The sequence below is a fragment of the Phodopus roborovskii genome, unplaced genomic scaffold, assembly GCF_943737965.1.
Source record: "Phodopus roborovskii unplaced genomic scaffold, PHOROB, whole genome shotgun sequence".
Taxonomy (NCBI): Eukaryota; Metazoa; Chordata; class Mammalia; order Rodentia; family Cricetidae; genus Phodopus; species Phodopus roborovskii.
The window spans coordinates 10,179,101-10,206,764 of NW_026126540.1; the positions used below are offsets into that span (position 1 = coordinate 10,179,101).

The following is a 27,664-nucleotide window of genomic DNA, read 5'->3' on the forward strand; positions in this document are numbered from 1 at the left end:
GCTGCCTAGAGGCCAGGTCTGACTCATTTAACATTTCCAAGTACCTTTTGTTGTACAACCTTATGTAAGTATGAGAAGGTAACAAGGGTAAAACATTTTAGGGTTTTGTCATTCCTTCAATCCAATCACAGCTGGATTCCAGGTCATCCTGAATCAAGGCAGGATGGCTAAGAAAGAAAGAGCCACATCAGCACAAAGAGCCAGATGGCAAGTTAGAGAAAGCAGCCCCCCCCCCATCAGCTATAGCTCCTAATTATCAAACAGATGCATATGAAGTGCTGTATATTAAAATGTCTAAGTACCAAAGATATGATCTTCACATCTCCTTTCCTCTCTATCTTCTGAAGTTTAAACTCCCCAGAAAATGTATCCATTTTTCGATTACTAGTACCTGTTATGGAACTCTGCCTGGTCTGTCAGCAACAGTGGTAGCTGGAGTATAGTGATGAAGCCCTTGAAAATAAACGGACTGCAGTGAACAGTCAGTAAGCTAAGAAACAATGACAAAAGAAGCACTGCTGGTAGGAATTCTCCATGTACACAAGTCCCAGACTGAGATGAGAAAACGGACTACCATTCCCCTGACAAACTCATTCACAGAACCTCCATCTGAGCAGCTCCCAGACCTGATTATGAGTGGGGAATTATGATATATAATACCAGATTATACATATTTTTCAATAGCATCTATTAGGAAATCATATACTTAACCTACCAATCTAAAGGAAAGTAATATATTTCACTGATAGGAAAAAACAAAAACAAAAAACAAACCTGGATGTAACGTAGACAAGGACTGTTAGTTAATCTATGCTGTAGGGACTGACTTTTCAAGTGTAAACGTGCTTATTAAATAACAGTACCTGTGTACATCTAAGGGACAATTTCTCTGTAACTGCAACTCTAATGCTACAAGTAGGCCTTTAACCATAAACTTCATCTTACTGAAATGATCAAAAGCCTGGTATCTCCAATAGACCACCTGAAATGAACTAACACAATTCCAAGGAAGTATGAATTCTGTCATCTTGGGCAAGCGACTTTTCTCTGTATTTTATCTTCCTTGTTCACAAATTGTAGATAATAGAGCTCTTACTTCCTCTGGCAGTTGTAAAAATTGTAGGACGGCATGTAAAATGCTTGGCATGAACATGGGCCATATATTAGATTCTAGCTCATTCCAAAGTAGATAATTTTACACATACTCAAGAAATATGTAGATTAATGAACCAAGGGATTATTACTACACAATTCAGACTTACCTATGGTAAACTTGTTCCCAAGAGACTGTTCTGACTGAGGAAAGAGGAACTTCTCGTGCTTACCAGATGAAAGTAAGAACCCATGTGCCCCCACCCCCATCCCTAAAGTAACACCAAATTCTAAGTTACTATAAAAGGAGATTAAATAGTTTCAAATCACTTTGACATAGTTTTAAAAAATGGCTTCCCATACTCCAAATATAAAAGTGGCCTTGAAAAATAATACTATTAACGTGATGGCCAGCAAAGTTGTGTTTTGTAGCTTAAAAGAAATTCTTATGTTTATATGAAATTGAACTATGAAATTAATTAACTGCCTTAACAAAAGTGCTTTTATTTTTATGTTATTTTTGAATGTGTATATTCTATTACCCTAAATATGAAACTCTATTTCAATGCAATAAAGAATAAAATCAAACCATCTTCTACATGTTTCAGAGGAAAAATTCCCATCTATGGCTTAAAATTCTTAGTAATAACTCTAACATTCTAACATATAAATAATATCTTCAATTAATTTCCTGCAAACTGTGTATGTGAAATAAAGTTTTTATTGAAGATTCAAATAACATCCAGATTAACTTTTTTAAAGTACCAAGTTTAGAATTTAGCAAAGACACATTCAATAATAAACCTTAGCACATTATCAAAATTTAAAACAATCACTTTTGACAATATTCTTTTGGACAGTGAGTATACTGGTAAATACACTGGTAAATGAGCAAAAGGCTACATAATTCTGAACTGCTGAATGCATTTTATTGTAACAGTATGGTTATGTGAAAAAAAATACATAGCTAGATTTTTGTTTTCCAGACAAAAATCTATCTTACTATACCTGTAAAATTTTAAAAACACTTTTAACCTTATGTCATATTCAAAGCCAGTACTCTATTACCTTAAAACCCTCAAGTATAACTTTTAAGAAGGGTAAAATATAAGTCCCTCTAAAATTAGAAAGTTAGTTTTCCAAAAGTATCTTTTCTCAAGAAGGCTGTATTAAATCCTGATTATAACCAAAACCAAAGAAAACCTAGGAAGCACAGAGACAGGTCTAGATTCAAACCTTGGCTCCAGTCCTCCTAAGACTTCAGCAATTTAATTGTATTCTGAGTTGAATGTATAAACTTACTTCTATCTTTGGTGTCCTTGGTCATAGGCAAGTGAAATAACTGTTTTAATGTAAAAAAAAAAAAAAAAAGAAAAAGAAAAGAAAAAATATTAAGACAAGAACAGTGTCTATTAAAAGTTTCTTCCATGTCTGTATTTTCTTCTAATGAATCTTGCTTGTTTTTAAAATATAACACAGGGGCAAGTTTTCTAAAATGCTGAGCTACACAGAAAGAGAACAACTACTTTGTATTTCCACAATGGAATTACTTATCTAAACTTTAGAGATCTCCAAGAAAAAGTACTTTTCTGTACCTTACATTAAACTTCTGGCATTAACTTATTTACATTTTTCCTAAATTCATTTGAAAATTCCTGTATCTCTAAACTGGCTATGAGGAAGGAAGCAGATGTTTCATTCAATTCTATATTTCCATTCATAACACAATACTGGAGGCACTCCGCTTGAACATATGCATTCATTCATTCATTCTGCAAATAATTACTGACTACTCAAAATGCTAAGAGGTAGGCTAAGCCCTAACAAATGAGGATGCATAGCCCAGATAACTTTTAGTAGGGTGATAAACTATTAAATCAGTATAGAAATAGTTAAGTTCCTATTGTGACAGTGTCAATAGAGTTCAGAATATGGGGAAGACAGAGCAGGAATCTATCCTGGTTTGGGAAAGGAAGGTTCAGAGTAAGCAGGGCTTTGCATGGATTGACCACACTGGAGAAGGGAAGACGAAATAGGACAGGTGGAGAGGTGGGATTTGTAAAACGGTCTCCAAATCGGAAGTATCTTATAATTAGAAAACTAATATCTGAGGATAAGGTTGGAGCTATTTGGGAAAGAAATAGAGGACATACTGGTGGCATTAAAGAGTAAGAGGGTCATGATATCTAGACATCTGTAATGGTCTGTCTTTTTCTTACATAAAGTAATTAGTTTTGAACATGACATTAAAGATCTCTAGTCGAAAGACCTGGATTATAACCTGTTCTGTTATAGGTCATATGACCTTGGGCAAGTCATTAAACCAACCCAAGGCTTTTCTATATCTGGAGCCACTCAAATTATTCTACCAACTGAGGTTATAACGTTAAATAATATACAGCTCTTGTTCTTACAGACCACCCTTTGAGAGAGAAATGGCTAAATAAGGAAGACTTCCAAAGGCCTATAAAGAATAATATCTGAAAGTTAATCAAAGCTACTTTAGAGAACAAATGTGGGCACTGAGAGCTGCACACTACAGGTAAAACAAGCCACTGGGAATTCCAGCTAGAGCCTGAAGGATTTTAAATACAGCAATAACATCATTCACCTCAGCACTACAATTGTAGTGATGAAACACTACAATTAAAATGGACCTCAGAGACATAGATACATTTAAAGTAGACAGGAACTAACTTTTTTTTGTTAAATGTTGCTCCAGAACCACAAAGCTATGTTAAAACTCATTTCCTACCTTTCCCAGCAAATAGCAAATGTCCAAAGTCATCCAGAAAATATATTGGCATTCTTGCTTTACAAGCATTGACTCTAAGTAATGCACCATTTTAATCTACTTCAAAATCAATTAATCACACATAATTTCCCTTTTGTTTAGGTGCTTCTTCCTTATCATGTACTGTATTTATGCATGGTGTTATTTTCCTGATTTTTGCCTTATTCTATGATACCATACCTCTCCGTTTACTTTAAAACAGGACCATATTAACTTGAACCATAGAGGAACAAAGATGATTCTGATTCCAGAAAAGTTTTGCATTTAAAAAAACAAATCAAATAAATTGTTAATATTAGTCATGGCAAACAAAGTACATTCAAAATATAGTATATTTATTTACAGTATATATTGTATATATTCAATATTTTAATTTACATAGTATGCCTACTAACTATAAATGTGTGAAGACAAGGAATCTTGCCTTCAATAAAAAGTACAATTCTATTAAAAAACTAATAATAACTATCAGCTAGAATTAGTCACTTGTTTGAAACAAGTGCATTGCTTTTTACTCAATACAGAGGCATCATTTTTTCATCCTTTAACATTAAGAATGAATTAAAAGTTACAGATGATACCAGGAAAAAGAAAACATACAAGCCCTGGTTTTTACTACTTACACATGGAGTGAAAAATCAGGGAACTGTAAAAGCCTCAGACAGAAAAAAGGTCATTTCAGGTAATGACCATGTTATAATTTCTCCTTGATTCTGCATTTAATTATCACTTAATGAAAATATTAAAATGTGTAAAATAAGTTTGGTGAAAGTTTCACCCTACATTAATCTTAGTTTCAGAAAACAGAAAGGACCTAATGGTAACACTGAGCTTATTGCTAAATATTATCTATCCTTTAAAATTGGCACGTGGACGTTGAGTGTTAACATTTAGTATACCCCAGAAAAGGGTGTAAATATCAAAACTAAAAAAAGATCCCCCCTGTTTTAACAAAACGTTAGAGGTTTTGCTTTGGGAAGAATTTCATTCCACTTCGACCAACCAACTCCACCTCCCAAACGTTTTTGAGAAGTACACACACCACTCTAACTTCTTTTATCCGCTCCCAGCACTACCAACCACCTCCCCACTTTTCTTTCTAAGCAGACAACTCTGGTCAGAACCTGGACTTTCAGCGGACTAGATTCGGTAGATCTGTGTGACCTTGGACACGTCATTTACTTCTTTAGTTTTCTCACGAGCATCCTAAAGTGAAAGCGCTTGAGTACAGTTCAGAAGTAAAGCCATCTGACTTATCGGAGTTAAAAGGGACAAACCCTTCTAGTTAAGAATTACCTCCTTAGGGAAGCCACATCAGGAAACTGGAACTGAGTTGCAAACTGTCAACACTGGCTCTCCTCTTCCCTCAAAGGGCATAACCCCAGTCACACTGGAAGCCTACTCCCACGCTCTCTCCAGGCCTCACACAGCTCCAGCCTCACCTGCCCGGGACCCCACCCCAGCACATCCGCCCCCTCTGTCGGCGGGGACCGGGGAGGCCGACCTCACCCTTCCCCTCCGCCCGCACCCACAGCGGACTTCCTGGAGCTGCCGGGCCCGGGCCGGCCCGGGCCGGACGAGCGGCTTTTACAAATCGGCTTCACGCACATCGCGTAGAGACCTCGCTGACGGCCAGAGGGCCCCGCTCGTCGCCCGTCCGCCCGCCCGCCGGCCGGAGCCCAGCCCCAGCGCCTCCGCCTCGGCCCCCGCCCGACCCCAGGCCGCGCCGGCTTTCCGCCGAGCCGTGAGGACCCGAACCGAGAAACCTCGCCTTACCGGCAACTGAGGCACGGACTTCACTTCCCACCTTTGGAGCCCTCTTCAACTCCCGGATCAATTCACTCCGGCGACGCCGGAAGGACCCGAGAGGAACCAGGCGTTGTCCGGAATCCTGCCCAGCAGGAGTCGCGCACGGCCCGATGGGGATTCGTAGTTCCGCCCGCCAGTTCCGTCAGCACTTCCTGCAAGCCTAGGACCACATTTCCCAGAAGGCCCTGCAAGAACGCCTAGGGCGATAGGTGGGGACACTTCTAGCCAATAAGAGTTCCCTGCCTTCACGGGAGGAAAGGAGATTAAGAAAGGGAAAGAGCCCAGAAACGGAGGAAGGGCGGGGCCGGCTCTCACCTGCACCAATCAGAATGCGAGGTCGGCCCTCAGGCGCCGTGCCCACCGATGGGCGGGACTCGCGGATGAGTGGAAGGAAAAGGGCGGGGGACCAAAGGTGGCGAGGGCCGGCAGCTGGGCTGAGTCCCTGGATAGGCGGCAGAGGAAGCCTCTGGGGACTGGAGGATTGGAGGAGGGAGGGTGAGGTGTGGGATCCGCTTGGGCCGAGGCAGCGATACTCCCCAGGACTGCCTACTCTAGTGCTCACTGTGCCGACCCACTGAGAGGGCTAAACCTGACCTGCGGAAGCGCCAGGTGCGCCGCGGACTGTGTGTGCGTTTGTATGTGCGTGGAGTGCGGGGCGGCCGCAGACCCAGGAGCTGAGACACTTGCTTCGTTACCGCTTCGCGCCGCCTGCAGCTCGGGCTGCGCAAACGGCAGAGGGAGGAGCCGGAGGCCGAGGTCCGACCAACTAGAGGAGAGGAAGGCGGAGCTTGAGTCTCAGTAGAAAGCCTAGGCTCTGCCTGCACTGTAGTTTCCCCGGAGAGAGGCAGGAGCAGGATCTCCAGCGATCACAGCCCGCCGAGCATTCTCTCCAGCATCCCGAACCCGGGATTGCAGGTGTGCGGTAGGTAAGCGTGGGTGCCCTTCGCCGGGGCCAGCACACCACCGTGGGGGAAAAGGAGTCTGGCAATAGGAACGCCAGGGCAGAGCTGAAAGAGTGTTATAGGTTGGCTTAAGATAGCGTTGTAAACCCTTTCAGAGGAACGATGTGCAATTCTGGACTATAGTAGGTTGAAAAAGGCAAAAGGTAACTCCTTCTGAGGCATAAAGGGCGCGGTTAAGGTTTTTGTTTTGAGTTGCACTAATAAAACTGGTCAGGGAAATCCCAAGATTGAAGAAAGCCCTGTTAATTGAGAACAAGGTGGACGGTGTCTAGGTAGGTGCGTAGCTGATAAAAAGCAAAAATGTCATTGATACAGACTCACTTCGGAACTATTTCCCTAGGAAAATAACTTTGGTCTCTTCAGTGCCCGCCGCATGTGTTGGCTTATCAGATTGTTCTGCTTGGGACCCGTTATCCAGGGCGATTATGTGTTGTATGTTCCTGGGATTGAAAAAAAAAATCTGAATTAAATAAGCAAATAATAAGACAGGATGGGTTCGGGCTGAACCTATCATAATTACAACTTTTACAGCAATAATAAGAGAATAAATTTAAATAGTAGGTAATTTAGCGTCCCTTCCTGCTGTCGCTGGAATATTGAAACAAAGACCTGGATTCAGCTTACAATTGGAACATATGGTGTACTTCATCACTGCTCCTTATTCTCTCATTTGTGTCCAGTAACGTTTGTTCGTCTTTTTAAAACAGGAGTACAAGGGAAGCTGTGTGGAGGAGCTTTTCCTCTGTTGAAGAGAGTGGCTGTAAAATGATAACCTTTAGTGTGTCACAATGGGTTCCGATCTTAGACATATATAGTGTCATAAAATGATAGTTTATTCTCATCGTGCATACTTTTAAATGTAAATTTAATAAATATGGGTGGAATTATATTGTAATACTTGGTGAAGATAATAGTCAGCCCTACCTCTGTGTAACTAGGACAAGTTATAGCCTTTTCATTTTGGAAAAATAGTAATAGTCTTATCAGTTTAGTTCATTTTCTTGTTATTACGTAGTACCCCAGATTATGTACCTATTAATCATAGTAGCATATTACAGCATATCTCCTCTGAAATGCCTTTATTTTGACAATTGACTATTCCATGGGGTGTCAGAATACTTTAGATTTTTAAAAGAATGGTCAATAAGATCCAGTAACTACCTTTCATTTTCTTCTGTTGTCTTGCTATTCTGATTTACTTTAGGATTTTGAGTGTTGTTTTTGTAATGCACACAAAATGCCTTTTTAAAAAAGAACTGGCCCAAAGGTATTCTTTCCATGGCTTAAGGTTCAGTCCTTCTGAGTGCTGGTACTGATGAGAAATCTACATCCTTAAGTTAATTAAATTCTTCCCTTCCACCTTCTCATATGCCAAAGAACCATGTACACAGACAAATCTTAAAAATAAAAATAAACACAAACAAAAATATCAAGGCTTAGACTGAAGAAATCATGGAAGTATGAGAAGTAGCAAAGAGCTTGTTAAGACAGAAAAAGCAATAGAAGCCACTAAACTCAAACAACCATGGTAAGGATGGATGTTGTTTTTGGTATACTACTGGAGACCTGTTAATTGGTGTAGCCATCTAACTGATGTGATCTCCAAACCATGATTTGGGGAGAGAAAATATATTCTGGTGGTTTAGTAATACTTGCTCTTGTTATTTGTGATGTTGATGCATAGTCCTGAGTCAGAATATTCAATGCTAAAGCTCCATAGCTGCTTCATTTGGAAACTGAATACCTGTTGTCTCCAGGTTATTCCCTGAACATAATGATAATAGTTATTTACATACATGGTAATGAAGCTTGTTCATCAGAGCCTTTTTTAGAAGGACCTTTGGAAAGATTTTCTGATAGAAATAAGTCAGTAACCAAGAAAATGGATAGAAGATAATCGGCATGAAACAGCTGAAATGAAGATACATTGTGAATCTTACATAGCTGTATACATCTTAGGTGTGAGATGCCCTAAGACTGCAACCTCAGAGATTGTGATTTTAAAGTGTAATCTTTCCCTGTTTTCAAGATTGGATTCTTTTAAAAATTAAATGGCTGAGACAAGGTTCTTGTATCCTTTTGGGAGTAGGAAGACCATATTTCTATAGAAGAGCAAATCATTATCAATCATACTTGGACAGTTACTTTACAGTTTAATTGATATTCACATTCTATTTCAAATAAACGTAACTGTTTTCTTGGGTTAGTGTTGGGAAAGGTCTTTCAATTTATATCAGCTATGATTAAAGAGCATAGTATTTACCTTGCTTGTGTCACTTTTTGCTGCTTATACATAGCTGTGAGTGAGTATATGCTGTGATGAAAAATACAGCAGAGTGCAGACTGCTTCTCTCTTATATGGAAACTACTTGGAGATGGCTCTCCTTTAGCCAGAGGACTTGGTTAATTTCAAATAGCATTATCCTTCCAATCTCTCCTTAAATTTAAGTAAAATTCTGACTCCAAGCCTACTGAAAAGTAAACTGACTGGAATACATTTCTGACAGGAGGTTTGGTGACTGTCTTTGACAACAGAACTTACAGGTCCAAGAGCAAATGTTTCTTTTTTTGTTTGTTTTTTTTTTTTTTTTTTTTGTGTGTGTGTGTGTGTGTGTGTGTGTGTGTGTGTATGGGAGACAGGGAAATAGATATTTTAAAAAATGCTTGAGAAGCATACCCTTGTCAGGAGAGAAAAGATGCGTAATTTTTTTTTCTTTGTTAAATTCATGTAAGAATTTACATGTAAGAATTCTCAACCACTGATTTCTACAGACCTACATCCGTAATGCAGACATTGCTTTTTTACCCATGTGGGTCCCTAAGTTACTAATATATTAAATTTTGAACAGTTATAAAGGCAAAACAAATACACCATGCTAGTATTTGAACAAAAAAAATTAAAAGAAATGAAAGCTGAATTGATGTTTATTCTTTTAACAGAGCTACTTAAAGAAATAGTCAATATAAACTAGAACCAATTATTTAGATTTTTACAAAATTTCCTAAGGTTAAATACTGGTTTGGGGATCTGGATCAGTTGTTTGTTCAGATAAGAATTTGTTTTGCTTTTTATAGTCATACAGCTAATATTTTCCACATTTCATCCTTAAAATTTGGGCAGTTGTATTTTTTTCTAATTTATAGGATTTATAAATATTCATTTTCATATACAGGTAGAATTTATTTTCTTTCTGAGATCCTCATTTCATTTTTGTTTTTAAATTTAGATTTGAAACAAGCTTGTTTTACATGTCAATTCCAGTTCTCTCCCCCTCCCACTCCTCCCCTGCCCCCCAATCCCCACCCCATCACCTTTCTGCTTCCCAGGGAGGGTGAGGCCTTATCATTTGGAGCAGGGCCTAAGTCCTCCCCCATGTGTCTAGGCTGAGAGAGTATCCCTCTATGTGAAATGGGCTCCCAAAGTCCATTCATATACTATGGATCCACTACCAGAGACCCCATTGACTGCCCAGTCCTCCTAACTAACACCCACATTCAGGGTTGGTCCTATGCTGGTTTCCCAGCTATCAGACTGGAGTCCATGACTCTTGTTCAGGTCAGCAATTTCTATGGGTTTCTCCAGCCTGGTCTTGATCCCTTTGCTCATCAGTCCTCCCTCTCAGCAACTAAATTCCAGTTCAGCTCAGTGTTTAGCTGTGTGTGTGCTTCTGCTCTCATCAGCTACTGGATGAAGGCTCTAGCATGGCATATAAGATAGCCATCAGTCTCATTATCAGGGAAGGGCATTTAAGGTAACCTCTCCACTATGAGCATTTTTATTTTTATTGTCATTGTCAGTACTGGAGTTGAAGCAAGGCCCTTAGGCGTGATAGGTAAGCACTCTGCCGCTAAACTCTTAACCCATTAAATTTAGAATTTTGAAATCTCAGATTTTCTTTGTTTTTGTTTGATAAAATGCTGCTAAATTACTTAGGCTGCTCTTAAAATTGTGATCCTGCTGCCTTAACTTCTCCAGAAGGCATGGGTCTTAGAAACTAGAACAGTGGGCTCTCCAGTCCAGGTGCTTCTTTTCTTTCTCATGTTGATCTTGAGCAAATTCAGCAGAAGGACCACCCACTGTGACCACCCACTGGATTTGTAGTTAACTGTGTAAATTAGTTATTCTGAAAATGGTTTTGTTCTAATTAACTATTCAGAAGTATTGATTCAAGCCTGATTTGATTCATAGTTTGTGGGCTACAAAATTTTAGCTACAATTTTGGGTGGCAGCATTTCTAAGGTCATTCCAGAGGGAGGGAGTGTAGTTGAGAGGCATGGCTCTGCCAGGAGCTGCCCCCAAGGTGGACATTTCCCATCCAAGGAAGCCTGTGGGACACCTCCATTTGCCATTACATCTCCTCCAAGGAAAACCTTTGCTAATGTCTTCCTTTTAAAACCATATTTCATTGTGTAAAGTGTGAATTTGTTCTTCAGTGTGTCTGGTTATTTTTTCTACCCCATCCTCAGAAGGAGGAACGAGGTCCTCCTCTATTATTTAAGCATTTGTAGAATTTGATATTAGATACTTTTGACTTGACATTTTAGAAAAAAGTATAATTTGGTTTGTGTCAGAATTAAAACTTTAGAAAGTTTTTTTTTTTTTAATCTTTTCTTACTAGACACTTGGTGGATACTAGTTAATTATAAGCAATTCTTTGATAATGAAATTAATAACAGCAGCTATTTAGCTGGCTTGTGTTTGCTTTTTGTCAACATTTACTAACATGCTAATGTATATGAATGAGCTTGGAAATGATGATTAATATTCTTTATTCCTTTGACACTCACATACTTAGCAATGCCTCGTATTGTTAGCTGAGTTCATGACTGCCTTGCTCATCAGATATTCAGAGCCTTTAGGATTCATCCTGAGTTTCTTTGGCTTTTATATGTATGGTCAGAGCCTTATACATAGGCCATATTTAATGTGTTCAACTATTTGTCAAGCTATTGTATCGTTTTATAAAGAAGGTCAACTAGAAAACTTCACCTTGCTTAAATATCCAATTTAGCAATTAATTCAGCCCATTGACACACAGTTGTCTTTACTAAGCTAAGAATAATCATTCTTGTCTTTTGTTGGATTTCTGAATGAATAGAGCAAATATTGTCATTAACTTCAGCCTAGCATGGAATATGCTTTAGTTAGGAATTCATTCATCAGATGCCATTTAAAAACCTTACAGACCTTACCTCTATAATTCTGTTGTTTTGAAGATGTCTTTAACTTATACTAACCCCAAATGCATGTGTTTGTGTATATTTTTTCTTACCTATAGAAATAACTTACAGAAAATTAGGTGCATATAATGTAAGGCTTCATCTGGATTAGAAATTAGTCCTTAAAGTAGAATATTTGTTCTATTTTATCAAAATGGTTACATCTAAAAGGCCATAGTAAGACTAATTTAGCCTGAGTTACATGTTTTTGTTACCTTGGAGTTTTCACCAGGAAGAGTTAAGTTTTGAGATGCTCAGTTCTGGCCTGCATCATTTGACTGTGAAAGCTTATATGGCATGTCAACTCAGCTGCCATTTGAGCTCCTTTGTGGTTTAGCCTAGGAATAGAGTGCTTAGAGCTCTTTACTAGTTTGTGACCAATGTGGTAAAGCAGACAAAGAATTTACTGTGCCTTAACAGGCTTGTTTTTAAAAGTGTTTTAAAAACAGGCTTATTGTTTTTGTCAGATATATCTCAACCAAAGTTAGCAGTAACTAGCTTAATGACACAGGCTAAGAGGTCAGTGAGCACCTCTTAACTGACATCCATCTCTTTCCTAGCATCTGTTTTTTAGTATTATTTTCTTCTTGTTTTGAAATGAGAAAAGATCTCATATTTTTCTCCACTTGACCTTAGCCAGAAATATAAGAAATAATTGGTATGTTGCATGTATTTAATTTCTTTTGTTCTTTATTTTAACATTGCACTTCATGTAATCCAGACTAGACTAGTACATAGTATATATCCAAAGATTACCTTAAACTCATGATCCTTCTGCCTCTACCTCCCAAGTGCTGGGTTTTATAAGTTTAGATCACCACACAGATGTCCTTTTATTGATAATCTAAATTTTCTTGAGTTATAGGTGATTTAACCCTTTTAATTGAAGAAGTAATTTATTTTTTTCATCCCTTAGTAAAATGCTATGATGAAGTATAATATGAAGTATCATGCTATTACAAAGTATAATACTTGCCACTCACTTGAATTAAATTAGTTATTGAAGCATTTAATTATTGGACACCTCACATAACAGTTAATATCTTTGAAGCAGAAAACATATATGAGGGATGTTCAGCCTTCTAGCTAAGAAGCCTCTGTCTAGTTACCTACATAAATTCTTTAATTGCTTACATATATTAAATCAGTTAATCTATCTTTAAAGCAGTTTAAATCATGTATGATAAGTCCTCTGCCATATACCACCACAAGAAAGGTCTATGAAATATTCTTACAGCTGCATAACAATGTTGTATTTTTTGTTGCAGGTAACTCTAGAAACTTAAAAAAATTTATGAGTCCCTTCACAAAAGATGCATGAATGAAATCTGTCAGAAAAGGGTTTGGTTCATTTCTTGTATTTAACATTTCTGTGTTCCTATAAAGAACTAGAGCCATTGAAGGGTTTTAGCAGGTAAAGGTACTTGCTGTCAGGCCTCATGACCTGGGTTGGGTCTCTGAGCCTCACTTGGTAGAAAAGAGAACTAACTGCAGAAAGCTGCCTCACCCACATGCATTAATATGTCCACATACATACATGCATATACCTAATACATACATACAATATAAAATTATAAGGATTAATAGGAGCTTCTTGGGTATAATTTTTTGAGCTAAGTCTCACAAGCTCACGCTGTTCTCAAACATACATCATTGCCCAGGCTGACCTTGAGCTCTGATCCTCTTCCTCCACCTCCCCCTGTGCTAGGATTATAGGCCTATTCTGTCCAAACCTTGCAACTCTTCATGCTCCACAACAGATAAAAGCAGATTAGATTATTTAGAAATTGAAAAATAAAAATTCACCAGTTTGTATATGTCATCTTATCTGGCTGCTCTTTGTCATCCATGCTACACTGATGACTGATGTCACCTTGATCTCTGTTATTTTGATCCTCATTTACTTGAGTGGATCAGCTGTTTTGGGGTGAGGGTATGTTGGGTAAATTATTTAAAAGCAAAGTACACTTAAACTAACAACAACAAAAACATGGTTGGGCTGCTAAGGTGGTTTAGTGGGTAAAGGACTTACTGTGTTAGTTTAAGGACAGATTTCATAGTCTGTCTTTATGAAGCTGAAAGCTTTATAGATAAGAAATCTCAGTGCCCCTACTACAAGATGGGAGGTAGAAGCAGGAAAATACCCACCCTAGCCTGCCGACAAAAATGAAAAAAACCTGCCTTAAACAGTCCAAGGTCCAACCTCTATGTGAGAAAGTATCCCTCTATGTGGGATGGGCTCCCAAAGTCCATTCATATACTAGGGATAAATACTGATCCACTACCAAAGGCCCCATAGATTGCCCAGGTCTTTTAACTAACACCCACATTCAGGGGGTCTGAGTCGGCCCTGTGCTGGCTTCCCAACTATTAGACAGGGGTGCATGAACAACCCCTTGTTCAGGTCAGCTGATTCTGTGGGTTACTCCAGCCTGGTCTTGACCCCTTTGCTCATCACTCCTCCCTCTCTGCAACTGGATTCCAGGAGCTTGGCTCAGTGTTTAGCTGTGGGAGTCTGGATCTGTTTCCATCAGCTAATAGATGAAGGCTCTGGGATGGCATATAAGGTAGTTGTCAATCTCATTACTGTAGAAGGGCATTAAAGGTAGCCTCTCCACTATTGCTTATATTGTTAGTTGGGTTCATCCTTGTAGATCTCTGGGCATTTCCCTAGTGCTAGATTTCTCCTTAAATCTATAATGGTTCCCTCTATTGTAGTATTTCTTTTCTTACTCTCCTCCATTCTTCCCCTTACTCAATCTTCCTGCTCCCTTATGTCCTCCTCTCCCCTCCTCTCCTTCTCTTTCTCCTAACTCCCTCTCCCCTCCCTCCATGCTCCATAGGCCCTGCCCCAAATGATATAATAGACTTTTAAGGTCCCCCATGGAAGGCCTCACCCTCCCTGGGGAGCAGAAAGGGGATGAATGTGCTGGGGTATGGTGGGGGTAATGGAGGAAGAATGGGAGGGTGGTGAAACTGGGATTGACATGTAAAACAACTTTGTTTCAAATTTAAACAAAAAAAGAAAAAGAAATGATATTATATAAGCCAGGTATGGTGATTCCTGCCTGTAATTCCACCACTCAGGAAGCTGAAGCAGGAGGATAGTAAGTTCAAGCCTGGCTTGGGCTATGTTGTAAAGTGCCTGTCCCAAAAATAAGAAATATCATTGTGATTGATAAATTTTATGGTTCTTTGCTAACAAAACTTTCTATTATTTATTTTTTACATATTTTTATTATTTTGCTATATAATAAATATAATTTCTTTTGTTATATAAGTATTCTCTTGCAAAAAGTTTTACTTGTAATAAAAATTATATAATAAATATTAATTTGTAACAAAGGCACCAAAAAAATCAGCAACAAAAAAAAAAAAAAAAACCAGTCCACGGTCATCTATCTGTCCAGTGACTTCCACACACTCTGTGGAACACACACAGTACCTGCCCTCGGCACCACCATATACACCTATTTAAAAGAAGCAAATCAGTTAATAGTAATGTAAAACTAGATATTTTGCCAGGCATGGAGGCCATGCCATTAAACCCAACATTCAGGAGCAGAGGCAGAGGCAGTCAGATTTCAATGAGTTGGAGGCCAGCTTGGTCTATATAATGAGTTCCAGAGCAGCCAGGGCTATATAATAAGACCCTGTCTTCAAAAATCAAGCAAACAAAAACCAAAAACCTGTATTCCCAATATGTTTCCTCCAAGTATTTAAGAATTTAAATATATATGTCTCAATTACAAATGCTTTCAGCAGCAAGTTTTAAGCAAAATGATGCAAACAATAGAATTTATTTTACATTTCTACGTTATTTGTTTGTTTATTTTAAGAGCAGCCTTCTAGAGGTGAGTAGACTTTGCTTTTCCTGCATAGGTTCAACGTTGCTGAGTCTTTGACCTAGCAATGTCTCATATTTAGGTGTAAGGTAAACAAAGCCTTTGCCCAGCTGTCTAAGTAATATATGTTCCAGTCCAAGGGTGGAAGAATTGGTGGGGGGGGCTTTGAACCAAGAAACGAAAGCTTTCCTAAAGGCCTATAGCAGATGTCCACTGTGTACTCAATGACCTACAGTGTGTTACTGCTACAACCTCAATGGAAGATGGGATATCAGAGACTTGCAATGTATGAAGCAAAGGGATGGAGGCTGGAAAATGATCTGGGAGTAACTTTCAGTAGTGTCAGCCAGCCAGACTTCTCATTAAAACCATGTTAACTTTAAATTTAACTCTCATTCTTAGTAACTCACAAGCCCACCTGGTACATTAGCAAAGCTGTACTTCCCTATACCACCTTTTCATCTTGGTAATTAGCAAATTTCAAGTCCCTAGGCAAAGGGAATGCTCCGAGGCTGATGGCATCTCCCTCCAGAAAGCTAGCCAGCAATCTAATGCCTTTCCTGCAGTTTTTTTCTAACATTTTCTGTAAAAGTTGATGATTATATTATAATCTGCCTTAATCCTGAAAATATTTAAGAGTCTATGTCTGTATGACTGCATTCAATAATATGGATCTGTAGGGCATGGACCCCAGTATTTATTTAAGAGGCTAAGCAAAACAAGCTTATGAGCTTGAGGCCTGTCTGGCAAGACATCAACTCACCAAATAAATAAATAAATAAATAAATAAATAAATAAATAAATAAATGGTCCTTGAAATTAGGATTGCTTTTAAGAGGAGTTGAAGGTTTGCTAAGCTGCCTGACAAAACAAAATAACAAACTGCTCCTTAGAGGAAAGCCCTATAAAATTTGTCACCATAGAAAATGGTGTTACCATTTCTAAAATATGAAATGTTGCCAACATCTATAAGTGATTACTACCTGCAGGATGACTCATCTGTACAATGACACATCTTAGACTTAACAGTTCTGATGAATTATTCTTTCAGATAGAAAAGCCTGAGGAGAATTCCAGAATGAGGAAATGAAAACAAGTATTAGTGAAAACTTCATCTGTGTATAAAGACTTTACTTCACTGATGTTATCAAACAGTCCTGTTGTTCTTTTTATACTTTTTTTTCCCTCAGTACTTTACCCCATTTTGCTTATCTATCAGGTTCCCTTATGAAAGTGACTTTTGAAGGTGGGGAGCAAGAGTACCCGCTTGTGACCACATAAGTTTCTAAATGCTTAGATATCCAGCAACATGGGACTGAGTACAATAGGAGGATAAAACAAAAAGTGATTTACTGCATGTCATAATATTTCAATATAGGTAACAGGAAAAGGCAACATGACACACATTCACATGAAAATGGTTATATAAATCACAGCTCTGGTCTTATAACAAACAAACAGTATTTGAGAAGTCCAAGAAGCAGGAAATATTGATCTATTGGTAATCAAGCCGTGTTGTAAAAAAGAATATAGATATTATGATGTATCACTTAATTGCAAGGCATGGCAAGCTAACAGCTACCACTGCTGGCACATTACTTTCTTTTGTATATAAAGTTTTATTAGCACACAGCTATTCTCCTTCATTTGCATGTTGCTTTCTTACTGTAATATCAGAGTTGAAAAGCGGATGTCTATAAGCCTAAGATATTTCATATCTGGTCTTTTAAGCAAGCCTATTATCCTCTAAGTATAACACCTCTGTAGTCAGATGAAACTGGGCTGGGAATTTTTGTTCTATGTTTATTGCTATATGATAATATTCAATTTTTTTAAATCTTAGCATGTGATACACAATGGCTTAGTCTGTTTATGCTGATATAATATTTTGCTATACCTAACAGTAATTAATGCTCACTAAATGTTGCTTAATCAATATCAAAGTTTATTATGATTTATTATTTTAATTGAAATCTAACTTCAGTTCACATGAAAGTTTAAAATGCTAAAATTAGTTCCTCCTGTGTCTGGGGAAAGTGATCAGGAAACTAAAAATGGTGTACTTTACCTGTAAGAAATTTGAGGAGCAAAATAAACAATATTAGAGATAGCATTAATACAAGGTAGTAAAGTATCTCCAGACAATAGCAATACATAGTATTTATTTTATTTTGAATTATGTGTGTATGTGAGGATATGTGTCCATGAAGGCCAGAAGAGGGTGTTCCAGTAGCTGGAGTTACAAGAAACTGTGAACTGTCTGATGCGGGTGCTGAAAACCGAACTCGGGTCTTCTGGAAGAGCAGTAAGTGCTCTTAACTCTGGGCCATCTCTCTAGTCCTAGATTGATTCTTGTAGATGTAAGTAAGAGTCAAACAAACAAACAGGAGCAAGAGTCCAGCAAAACTCCCTGAACAAGTATCCACAGAATGTGCCACTCAGAGAGTGGTGGATTTCCACTTGAACCTGGATTTTCTATGCAGAAAAATGGTCATGCCATTTCTCGAAACACAAACGTTCCAGGATTTCAACAGTATTGTAACTGTCAATCACTCAGGAAATGACATACAAATAAAGGAATAATGGCCAGCACAGCTCCTTCCATTTCAGTTCTTCCTTATTGTCAGTAAGAGAAAGGATGTGGGTGGAAGTGTGTATCAAGAAACGAAATAGAAATGGGTTTGTTCATTTTGTACCTGTTGTCATTGTTCTTGCAGTAACAGGATACAGATGTTTGTACATGCTAGAAGATGCTATGTGAATGCAACAAATCTATGTACCCATGAAATGCTCTTGTATCTGTACTTAAAACTAGTCCTGCTCAATAAAAAGAAGATAAAGTTTAAAAAAAAAAAAAAGAAATATAAAGTATTATAGAGATAGGGTTTACTCAGGAGACATAAACTAAAGATATAAAGTCAATCTATACTTAGGATACAATTAAGGTTAAATAGTTTGTTTTAGGGAACCATAAGAATCGATGCTTTTAAAGGGCAAAAATGGTATTGAATCATAGTGACATGAGTATTACAAATAAAGGCTAGTATGATGTACTTTATAGAGCAGCACATTAGATAATTGTAATAGGCCAATAACTAAAAGAAAAACTATGAAAACTAATTTAAAACTAGAAAAGAAACAAGCAAATAATATTTAGAAATAATTACATGACAAAGTAGTACATGAATTTAGTCCAGATATGTTTTATTTATGATTTTATAAATAATTTTATACATCCCAATCCCAGGTTCCCTTCCCTTCTCTCCTCCCACTCCCTCCCCTCACCTCCCATCTGCCCTAGAGGGTAAGACCTTCCCTAGAAAGTCTATTAAGTCTGACCCATCATCTAGTTGAGGCAGGAACAAGGCACCTCTCTACCCCCCACACACACACACCTCAGTATCGAGGCTGGGCAGAGTATCTCTCCATATAGAATAAGTTTCACTAAGCCAATTTGTGCATTAGTGTTAGATCTTGGACCCGCTGCCAGTGGTCTCATATATTGTCTCAGTCACATCATCGTCACCTATATTAAGGGAGTCTAACTCGGTCTTAGGCAGGTTCCCCATTTGTACCTGAGTCAATGATCTCTCACTAGCTTGAGTCAGCTGATTCTGTGTTTCCCATCATGGACTTTACTCCTTTGTTCATATTATTGCTCCTCCCTCACTTTGATTATACTTCGGGAGCTTGACCCATTGGTTAGTTGTGGATTTCTGCATCAGCTTCCAACTGTTTCTGAAAGAGGGTTCTAGCTTCTCTTAATTCAGATACTTTTAACTTGAATTCTACCACAACAGCACAATAAAGATATATAGCCTGGCTACACATTCAGGCTGTCTCAAGCAACAAAAAAAAAAAAAAAAAAAAAAAAAAAATATATATATATATATATATAGAAATTTAAGATAATTTTATCAGTGTTTTATCATTTACTTTATTACAAAATACTTTGAAATAAAACTAAAACCAGACCCAAATACTATATAACTTGGTGATCTTATATACAGTTACAATTGGAATTCAAAAGGGAAGCTGTGAAGTTTATGTATTTATCCACCACCAAAAGAAAAAAAAATGATAGAATTAAAAGTAGAAAAACACACATATATCTGTATACATTGCCTGCATTCACTACTTTCTCATTTGTTTTTGTTCATGCTACACTGTACAGATAATATACATTTGTTTACATATGTATATTAATTGTTCAGATTCCACATATGATACAAATCATGTCAGGTTTTTTAAAGAACTTTACAAATTTGAGTGCTAAAATTATATGTATTTATGAAGCTCTAAATGTAATTGCTTAGTATCTGGAAAAAGACAAGACTATAGAACCTCTCAATTACATTCACTCCTGTAGTAAGGAATCTGGAAAAGGAAAATAGAAAATTTCTTGATTAGAAACAAATAATGAATCTTATACTGACGTTGAATTTTGTATGCACAAAATCTTAATGAACTTACAGAGAGAGAGAGAGAGAGAGAGAGAGAGAGAGACCTTGGAACCTTGGAACACATGGCTCTAAATGGGATATCTCCATTAAATCCCTCCCCCACAGAGCTCAAGGAACTCCCAGGAAAAGGAGACAGAAAGTAAGAACGAGAGGGGATGGAGGACACCAGGAGAACAAGGCCCTCTGAATCAACTAAGCAAGGTGCATATGAATTCACAGAGACTGAAACAAGCATAGGGCCAATATGGATCGCATTGTGTCTTTTACATATATGTTATAGTTTCCAGTTTAGTGTTTTTATGGGACTCCTAAGTGTGTGTATGAGTGGGTTTCTGATTCTTGAGCCTTTTCTTAGGCTTTTCTGATGATTTAACGTGTGGCTTTTGTTTTATCTTACATTTTATTTTGTTAAGTTCTGTTTTTATCTCTTGGAACCCTGTTCTTTTCTAATGAGAGACAAAAGGGAGTTGATCCTGATGGGAGGGGAGATGGGGAGTGGAATAGAGGGAGGGGAAACTGTAATCAGGATATATTGTATGAGAAAAAAATATTTTCAATAAATGGGGGTAAAGGTATGTAACATCACTAGAAATTTGGGGAATAAAATTCAAAATCAAAATAAGAAACTGACAACTATAAAATTGCTTAAATTAAAAAGAGGTAAAAGTATGGCAAAATTGAAACCTTTATGTTCTGGCCTCTGAAGGTACCAAGTGTTCACACATTCACTTTGAAAAACACTTTGACTAATCCTCAAAATATTAAACACAAAGTTAACATGTGACCCCAGCAATAACACAGTAGCAGTATGCCCAAAAGAATTTGGAAAACAAATCCACATAAATGTTGATTCATAGGCAAAGTAAATGTATTTCTGTACAATGGAGTATTATTTAACCATAAGAATGAATGAAATGTTGGTAGATGCTAACATCAGTTGCCATTAATAACATGCTGAGAAAACTGACAAGTATAATAGGCCAATTTTTACAGGGAATCTTTAGAACAGGCAAATCTGTAAAAACAAATTAATGATGGGTCGGAGGGCATAGAAACTGATGTTAGTAGCCTATTTCTATACAAGATAACGAAATGCCCAAAACGGGATAGTGATGGTTTCTTAATTTCATGAACCTGTTTCTTTTAAACTGGATGAATTGTTTATTATAAAACCATTGTAATGTGGAAAGTGAGTGTGGAAAAACCCTCTGACCTCTGCATGCTCACATACACACACCTTGAGTATAGTTATTAAACCTATCAAATAAAAAATGTAGAATACATTTCAGGGAAAAGGGATTATTTGAATTTTAACCCTTGACAAGGAAATCTTATCTATCACACAGGAAAAGACTTATGTATTGTATTTAAAACTAAATTTATTTTTTAAAAAATTATGGAAGATAAATGTTTTGCAGTGAAAGTGATTTTTAAGGAAACATTAAAAGGCTAACATAAGGCAAATTATATAAAGTTGAATTATGAGAAACCTGAACAGGCAGATAAAAGTAATAATAAACCATTCATTTGACTTCAGAACGCCAGGCAAAATTAATGAAAAAAGATTGATATCTTTAAAAGTGGGGTTGTTTATTGTAGTTTTGGAATGCCAGAGCCGGGCTAAACATCAAGCTTTAACCAACTAAAATGGAAAAACTCATTCTATAAGTTACTTTTCTTGTTGGTACAACAAACAACCTGATGAAAGGAACCGGAGAAAGTGAGAGTTTCTTTGGTCTTGTGGCTTGAGGGAGGATATAGTCCATCATGATGGAGTTTGCATCAACCAATCACGTGTAGTCAGAAAATTACGCGTGTAGTCAGAAAACAGCTATGAACACTGATGCCCAGTTCACTTTCTCCTTTTGGCTTGTCCTGGCTTCCAGCCCATGGAATCCTTCTGACTACATTTACTTTGAGTCTTCCCAAATTAATTAATTCAATCTGTCTCAAAACTTTCTTACAAACATGGCAACCAATCTTGTCAAATTGATGATAATTAAACCATCTCAGTAAACTTGTCATGTCCTGCACTGCAGCACTTAATGACAGAAGAAAATAGTACAGTATGCAGGGAATGACAACCGAGTGTTTATGATTCATAATCCCTTAGCTCAGCATACATAAGAAATGCATAGTCTTCTCAGTCATGACACGGACAATACTCACCAGGGCCACAGAAAATAACAAATGGTACTTTGTTGACCATGTAGATGTGAATTCAACATTACAGTAGTGAAATAAGATGGAAATGTTTGCTGATGTTTTGCTTTAAAGTTACATAGATCTTAAAAATAATGGTTCTGTGTGCAAAACAACAAAAATGTCAAAAAATAGGAGCTAACACCAAGATGTTGAAAGGAAAACAATAACGACCAGGCCATATTTTTAGTCACTCATGGCAGGATAATGAAAACCACTTTGATTAAAGACAGAGTAGTATCTATACCAAGTGAGTAAGTGATTGAAAGCAGAGTTCTGCAGTTATTTTTGATTATGGGGAAGGTAAATGTTACGGGTTTGTGGTCAGACAGTTACCATATCTCAGTCAATTCTCAGAATAATGGCAACAGTTTATAATGTGTCATTTACAAGATTATAGAGGAAGAACTAGTCAAAAAATTGACCTCTAGCTAAGGACATGATCAAAGTCATTTAATATTGTTCAACTAAAAAGGAAGTGGAGTCAGCTGTTTCTTAAAACAATTATAAACAAACTGCTATTGCCTAGTCTTTAATGGGATTATAAATTCAATTTGATGTCAAATGAATAATTGTTATGAATTAGGATATTTTGTGGTAGAAAAAAAATCAGTATGAATGCAATAATGTTCTTGCTCTGCTATCTCAGACCACTGGAAAATAGGAGGGAGGGAAATGTAAGAAATAGTAAATTCTTTTTTAAAAGAATTTCTTTTTACTGTGTGTGTATGAGAGACAGGGCTGGGGGGGGGGGGTGAGATATGTTTGCAGAGCCCAGGAGAGGCTATCAGAGCCTCTGCAGCTAAAGTTCCCAGTTTTTGGGAACCACCCTATGTGGGTACTAGGACCAGAACTGGGGTCCTCTAGAAGAGCATTCCTAGCCTCTGAGGTATCTATACAGCCCCCATGAAAACATCAATACATGCTTTTTTATATTTGTCAAAGATAATATTAAGAATAAAGAATAAAATTTTGAGTCAAGCAGAATAAAAAGGAGCTTTGAAATGGTGTCAGCATACTAAATAAATTATTACAGCTATACATGATCGTAGACCTTTCTTTATTTTAAATATAGGATTTTCCTTTGCAGTATGGGCTATAGTTGAACATAAAATCCTCCTGTCTCAGTTTCTGGAGTGTTGTGATTACAGACATACACAACTGCCTAGCTTTAGTTTGCTGTTCAAAGATTAAAAATTCAGCATTTCTTTTCTCTTTTAATGAAACTGGGTCTCATATCCCAGGATGGTTTGTCTGACTGTGAACTTCTTATCTTCCTACTTCTGCCTACTGAGTGCTGGAATTCCAACTATGTGCCACCAGATCAGGATTTTTTTGTTTTGTTTTTGGATGCTAGGTATTCAGTCATGGCTTCATACACATTAGGCTAGCACCCTACCAAATGAGCTGCATTCCTAGCATCCTGTTATTCAGATTTAAAGAGACAATAAAGCAATACTGGGGTAAGGAAAAGGAGTGCAAAGAAATAATATATAAAAGTTAATTTAAAATTTTAAGTAGCCATAAAAGACAAGGCAGGATTCAAGACAAAAAGTTTGAATTTTATGAACAGAGTCATTTATAGTGGTGACGGTGTGTTGCACTGTGAAGAGACCATAGCATTGAGTCTGTTTGTACAGCTTACATAGAATTAAAGCATGAAATAATGTGAAAAATAAGCATGGTCCTGGCTGTTGGTGTCAGATCTGTATTTAGTCAGGTGGAAGTAAATGAGCACACAAAGCAAAGGAACACATAGCTAAGAATAAAGAAAAGAGAAAACATACCAGTGATGAAGCATAGGAGATAACAGTGGCCCTTCCCATTGTGGCAAAGGTAATGTAGATCCAAGGAAAATTTGAAATATGGATTCAGAAACATTTGTTTTTGAATTGCTACAGGTCAGAAATCAACCCACAGGTAAGTGTGGATGGTTGCTGAATCCAAATGCTGCCATCTCCACCATGCTCAGTTGTGTTACACTTGGCTAGTTTCTTACCTGTGACCTGTATTACCAATGGGATAGGAAAAACTGAGGAAGTGACACCATGGAAGCTGTGAATGAGCAATAAGAACAATTGTAGAACAATTTGTCATTTAAAGTTGTGACGATGGTGCTATTTGATGATTTTTTTTCCCTGTTTAAAAAAAATGTTTAAAAATTTAGATCAAAAGGAGGTCACTTATAAAACTGAAACTTTGAAGCATTGGAATCTTTGTTTTGAAAGGACGATTCATCTGCATTCACTTGGCTTTGTTACAAAATAACGCTGCCTTGGACATTTTTACATCCGTGTTTTAAAATTATCGCTTGTCTTTTGATTAAAGATGTCAGTTTTGATTGAAATACCCAGCTTTGTTTCCTCTCATTGTGTTTGTGTGTATTTAGTACTCTAATTTGTCCTGTTTGGAAATTTTCATATTTTGGTTTTGTATGCCTCTTTGTGTCCACAAAGCATATTAAAACACCTGTGCTTTTCATGCTCAGAGTCATAAATCCAGCTTGCTAGGTTGCATGAATAATCCATCACTGAAAATCATTTATCATATGCGATGTGCCATGGTAATTGCTCTCTTTGCACAGGCAGCCCTTTTTTTTTTTTTTTTTTTTTTTTTTTTGGCGTGCTCTCTGCTAGTTCTGCAGCTCAGTGGTAGAGAATGTGCCCAACATACACAAGGCCCAAGGTTTGATCCCCAGCAACAAGAAGTACATTCAGTATTTTAAGTATTTGCTTGCCTTCTTTCCTTCTCATCAGCGTGGCTTGGTAATAAAAATCTTATAGCAAGAACTCATCGGTCAAATGGATATGGAATTCCCACAGAAGAGTGGCCTGTGACCCAGGATTAGCTCCAGAATCTTGCCAGCTCACTTGAAAAATTCACTGTGTTCATCAGTTTGTGCCTTAAGCCTGTTTCAGAAACTGTTTAAGCAAAGTCTTTACTTTTCTGTTCATTGCTACTTAATTTGTTTGTTCAGACAAGTTAATGTTTCAGTAATAGAAAGCAAAACCGAAAGGAGTGGAGAGACCTACGGAATTGGGAAAACTGAGTTAGCCAGGAAAATCACTGAGCACCACCCATGTCCCATGTTTGTCTGGTGGGAACTTCTATCAGAACACCTGGCTCAATATTCCATTTTTCCAATTCCATAGGATTCTCCCTTCTTTGTCTTAGTTATCTGGCCAAATGAAGGGCAGCCCTGTTAAATTCAAATTATATTGTTCATATAAGAGGAAGAACATAAATTCTTGTCTTTCCATTGAGAGGGGAATCATGACATTTTCCCTTAACATTTCATACAACTTGTTTTGATACAAAAATATTTGATGCTTAAGAAGGAAAATTAGAGCTATTGACAAAGTACCCACCAAAAGTGATTTATTTTCAGAGAAAGGAAACCAGAATTGAAGTTTTGCTTCCTCTGTGCAGCTGCATTTACACTTTTTTCCAGCTAGGGAAACAGTTCATGCGGAAATGCTTAGGATGGGGATGTGAGCACATTACATGTTATATAAGCTTTCTCCCTGTGCAGCTGAGCTCAGGAAGCTGTGTGAAAGATTATTTAGGCCATGCAGTTTGACATAATAAGTAAGAACAAAATAAATAACAAGGAAAACTAATGAAGCAGAAGAGGCAACATGGAACAATGGAGTTATACTCATGTTTTCTTGGTACCTGTGTGTATGCTATATGGAAGCAGTTCTTGGATGTGAGCAGACAGTGAAAGGTTGTAAGGAGACAGTGAATGTTCTGGCGGGGGAAACTCAGAAAACCACACTGTTTTTTCAAGGCAGTACTGTTTATGTGACTTAAGCAGCATGCCAGTGTCTATACACCGATATGCTATCCTCTTGGTTTTTATAACTGTCCTTTGAGTCAATTATTGCTGTAATTCCAGCTACTATACTGAGGAAAGTGACAGAAAAGTTACCTAGGTTACCCTAAGGATCAACCTATCCTATCAATTGTAATTGTTTCTACCAATGACTGGCCCTGCAATCCAACCATTATTTCAATAGTAAGTAAAGTCCTTTATAGTTGAATCAATGAGCACCACATTCACTGAGAGCCTTTGGCCTCCCCATGCACACATACACATGGATCTCTACATGCCTGTACTTTCGTATGCATGAACATGTGTATACACACACATAATTCTAATTTCAGAAGTAGGAAATTATAAAACACAGTAAGGTAATTTTAAGTCTGATGTCCAAACTGGCTGCCTCACCTTGTTAAATATGCTTAACAGCATTTCTATTTTAGAGAAAGCACTGTCTCTACATAAAATATACCCTCTTCAATGCTACAGACCCTTCTGATGTGCTATATTGACCATGACACTTTAAACTTCTGAGGTTTTTCAGGTGTATGAGCCCACTGGTACATTAAATATACTATTGCATTAGTCATTGTTTTATTGCTATGAGAAACATTTCAGAGAGACAGTTTTATTGGAGGAAATGTTTATTTGAAAGTATGTTTTTAAAGGGTACAATGGTCCAAATACAACAGGCATCATAGCTTTGGGACTGATTCAACGCAGAACTATCAACTGAGGGAGAATGTGAGGTGGCTGCTGGCTTTGTGGATGCAGTATAATGGTTATGATTCATTGTCAATTTGACAAAATATGGGATGAAGGAAGGCCTGTCCACCATGGGCACCATGGGTGGCACCATTCCCTTGACAGGATCCTGGACTATATAACTGAAGAATGGGGACTGAGCAGCAGCACGCATGCCTTGTCCTCTCTTCCTGGTTATGAATATGATGTGAACACTTGCTTCAAGCTCATTGCACCTTTACTCCCTCCTCATAATAAACTGTACTTGAGCTGTAAGCCACAAAATAACACTTTATCCCTTAAATTGGTCTTCTCACACTATTTTGTCAAAGGAATGGAAAAAGAAACTAAGGTGGAGGGGAACTAAGGACACTAGGAGTTGGGGGAGGGACTGATAAGATACTCCATTGTGACTGATTTTCTCCAAATATAGCCCACTTGATTTCTACCACCTCCCAATTTCACATCCCCAGTAAAGGTCAAATGCTAAGCATATGAAATTTGGGAATGTTTCATATTCAAAACTGTAGCAATTCTGTGGAGATACTTCAAATGTTTTGAATGTTTATGTTTAGGTAAACTTATGCAGACTGACTCATCAAAGTATATCAGAAAAGTTTCTCGAAGCTTATCCTAGGCAACTAAGGTTAAAGGATGGAACAGCTAATCTTTTCTATTAATTTTCTCAAATGTTTTCTCCCTGTAAAAAG

The 27,664-nt window shown here is 37.5% G+C and overlaps 2 protein-coding genes across 2 annotated transcripts in view; one reads left to right on the top strand and one right to left on the bottom strand.

Moving 5' to 3' along the window:
• Pdcd10 (programmed cell death 10) overlaps positions 1-5,817 on the bottom strand; it is a 34,794-nt gene extending 28,977 nt beyond the window's left edge. Inside the window, exon 1 of the mRNA XM_051198896.1 lies at positions 5,663-5,817. The gene's annotated coding sequence lies outside the window, so the exon portion shown is untranslated. The remainder of the gene's footprint in view (positions 1-5,662) is intronic.
• Positions 5,818-6,352: 535 nt separating this feature from the next.
• Serpini1 (serpin family I member 1) overlaps positions 6,353-27,664 on the top strand; it is an 86,877-nt gene continuing 65,565 nt past the window's right edge. The window contains exon 1 of the mRNA XM_051199040.1: positions 6,353-6,621. The gene's annotated coding sequence lies outside the window, so the exon portion shown is untranslated. The remainder of the gene's footprint in view (positions 6,622-27,664) is intronic.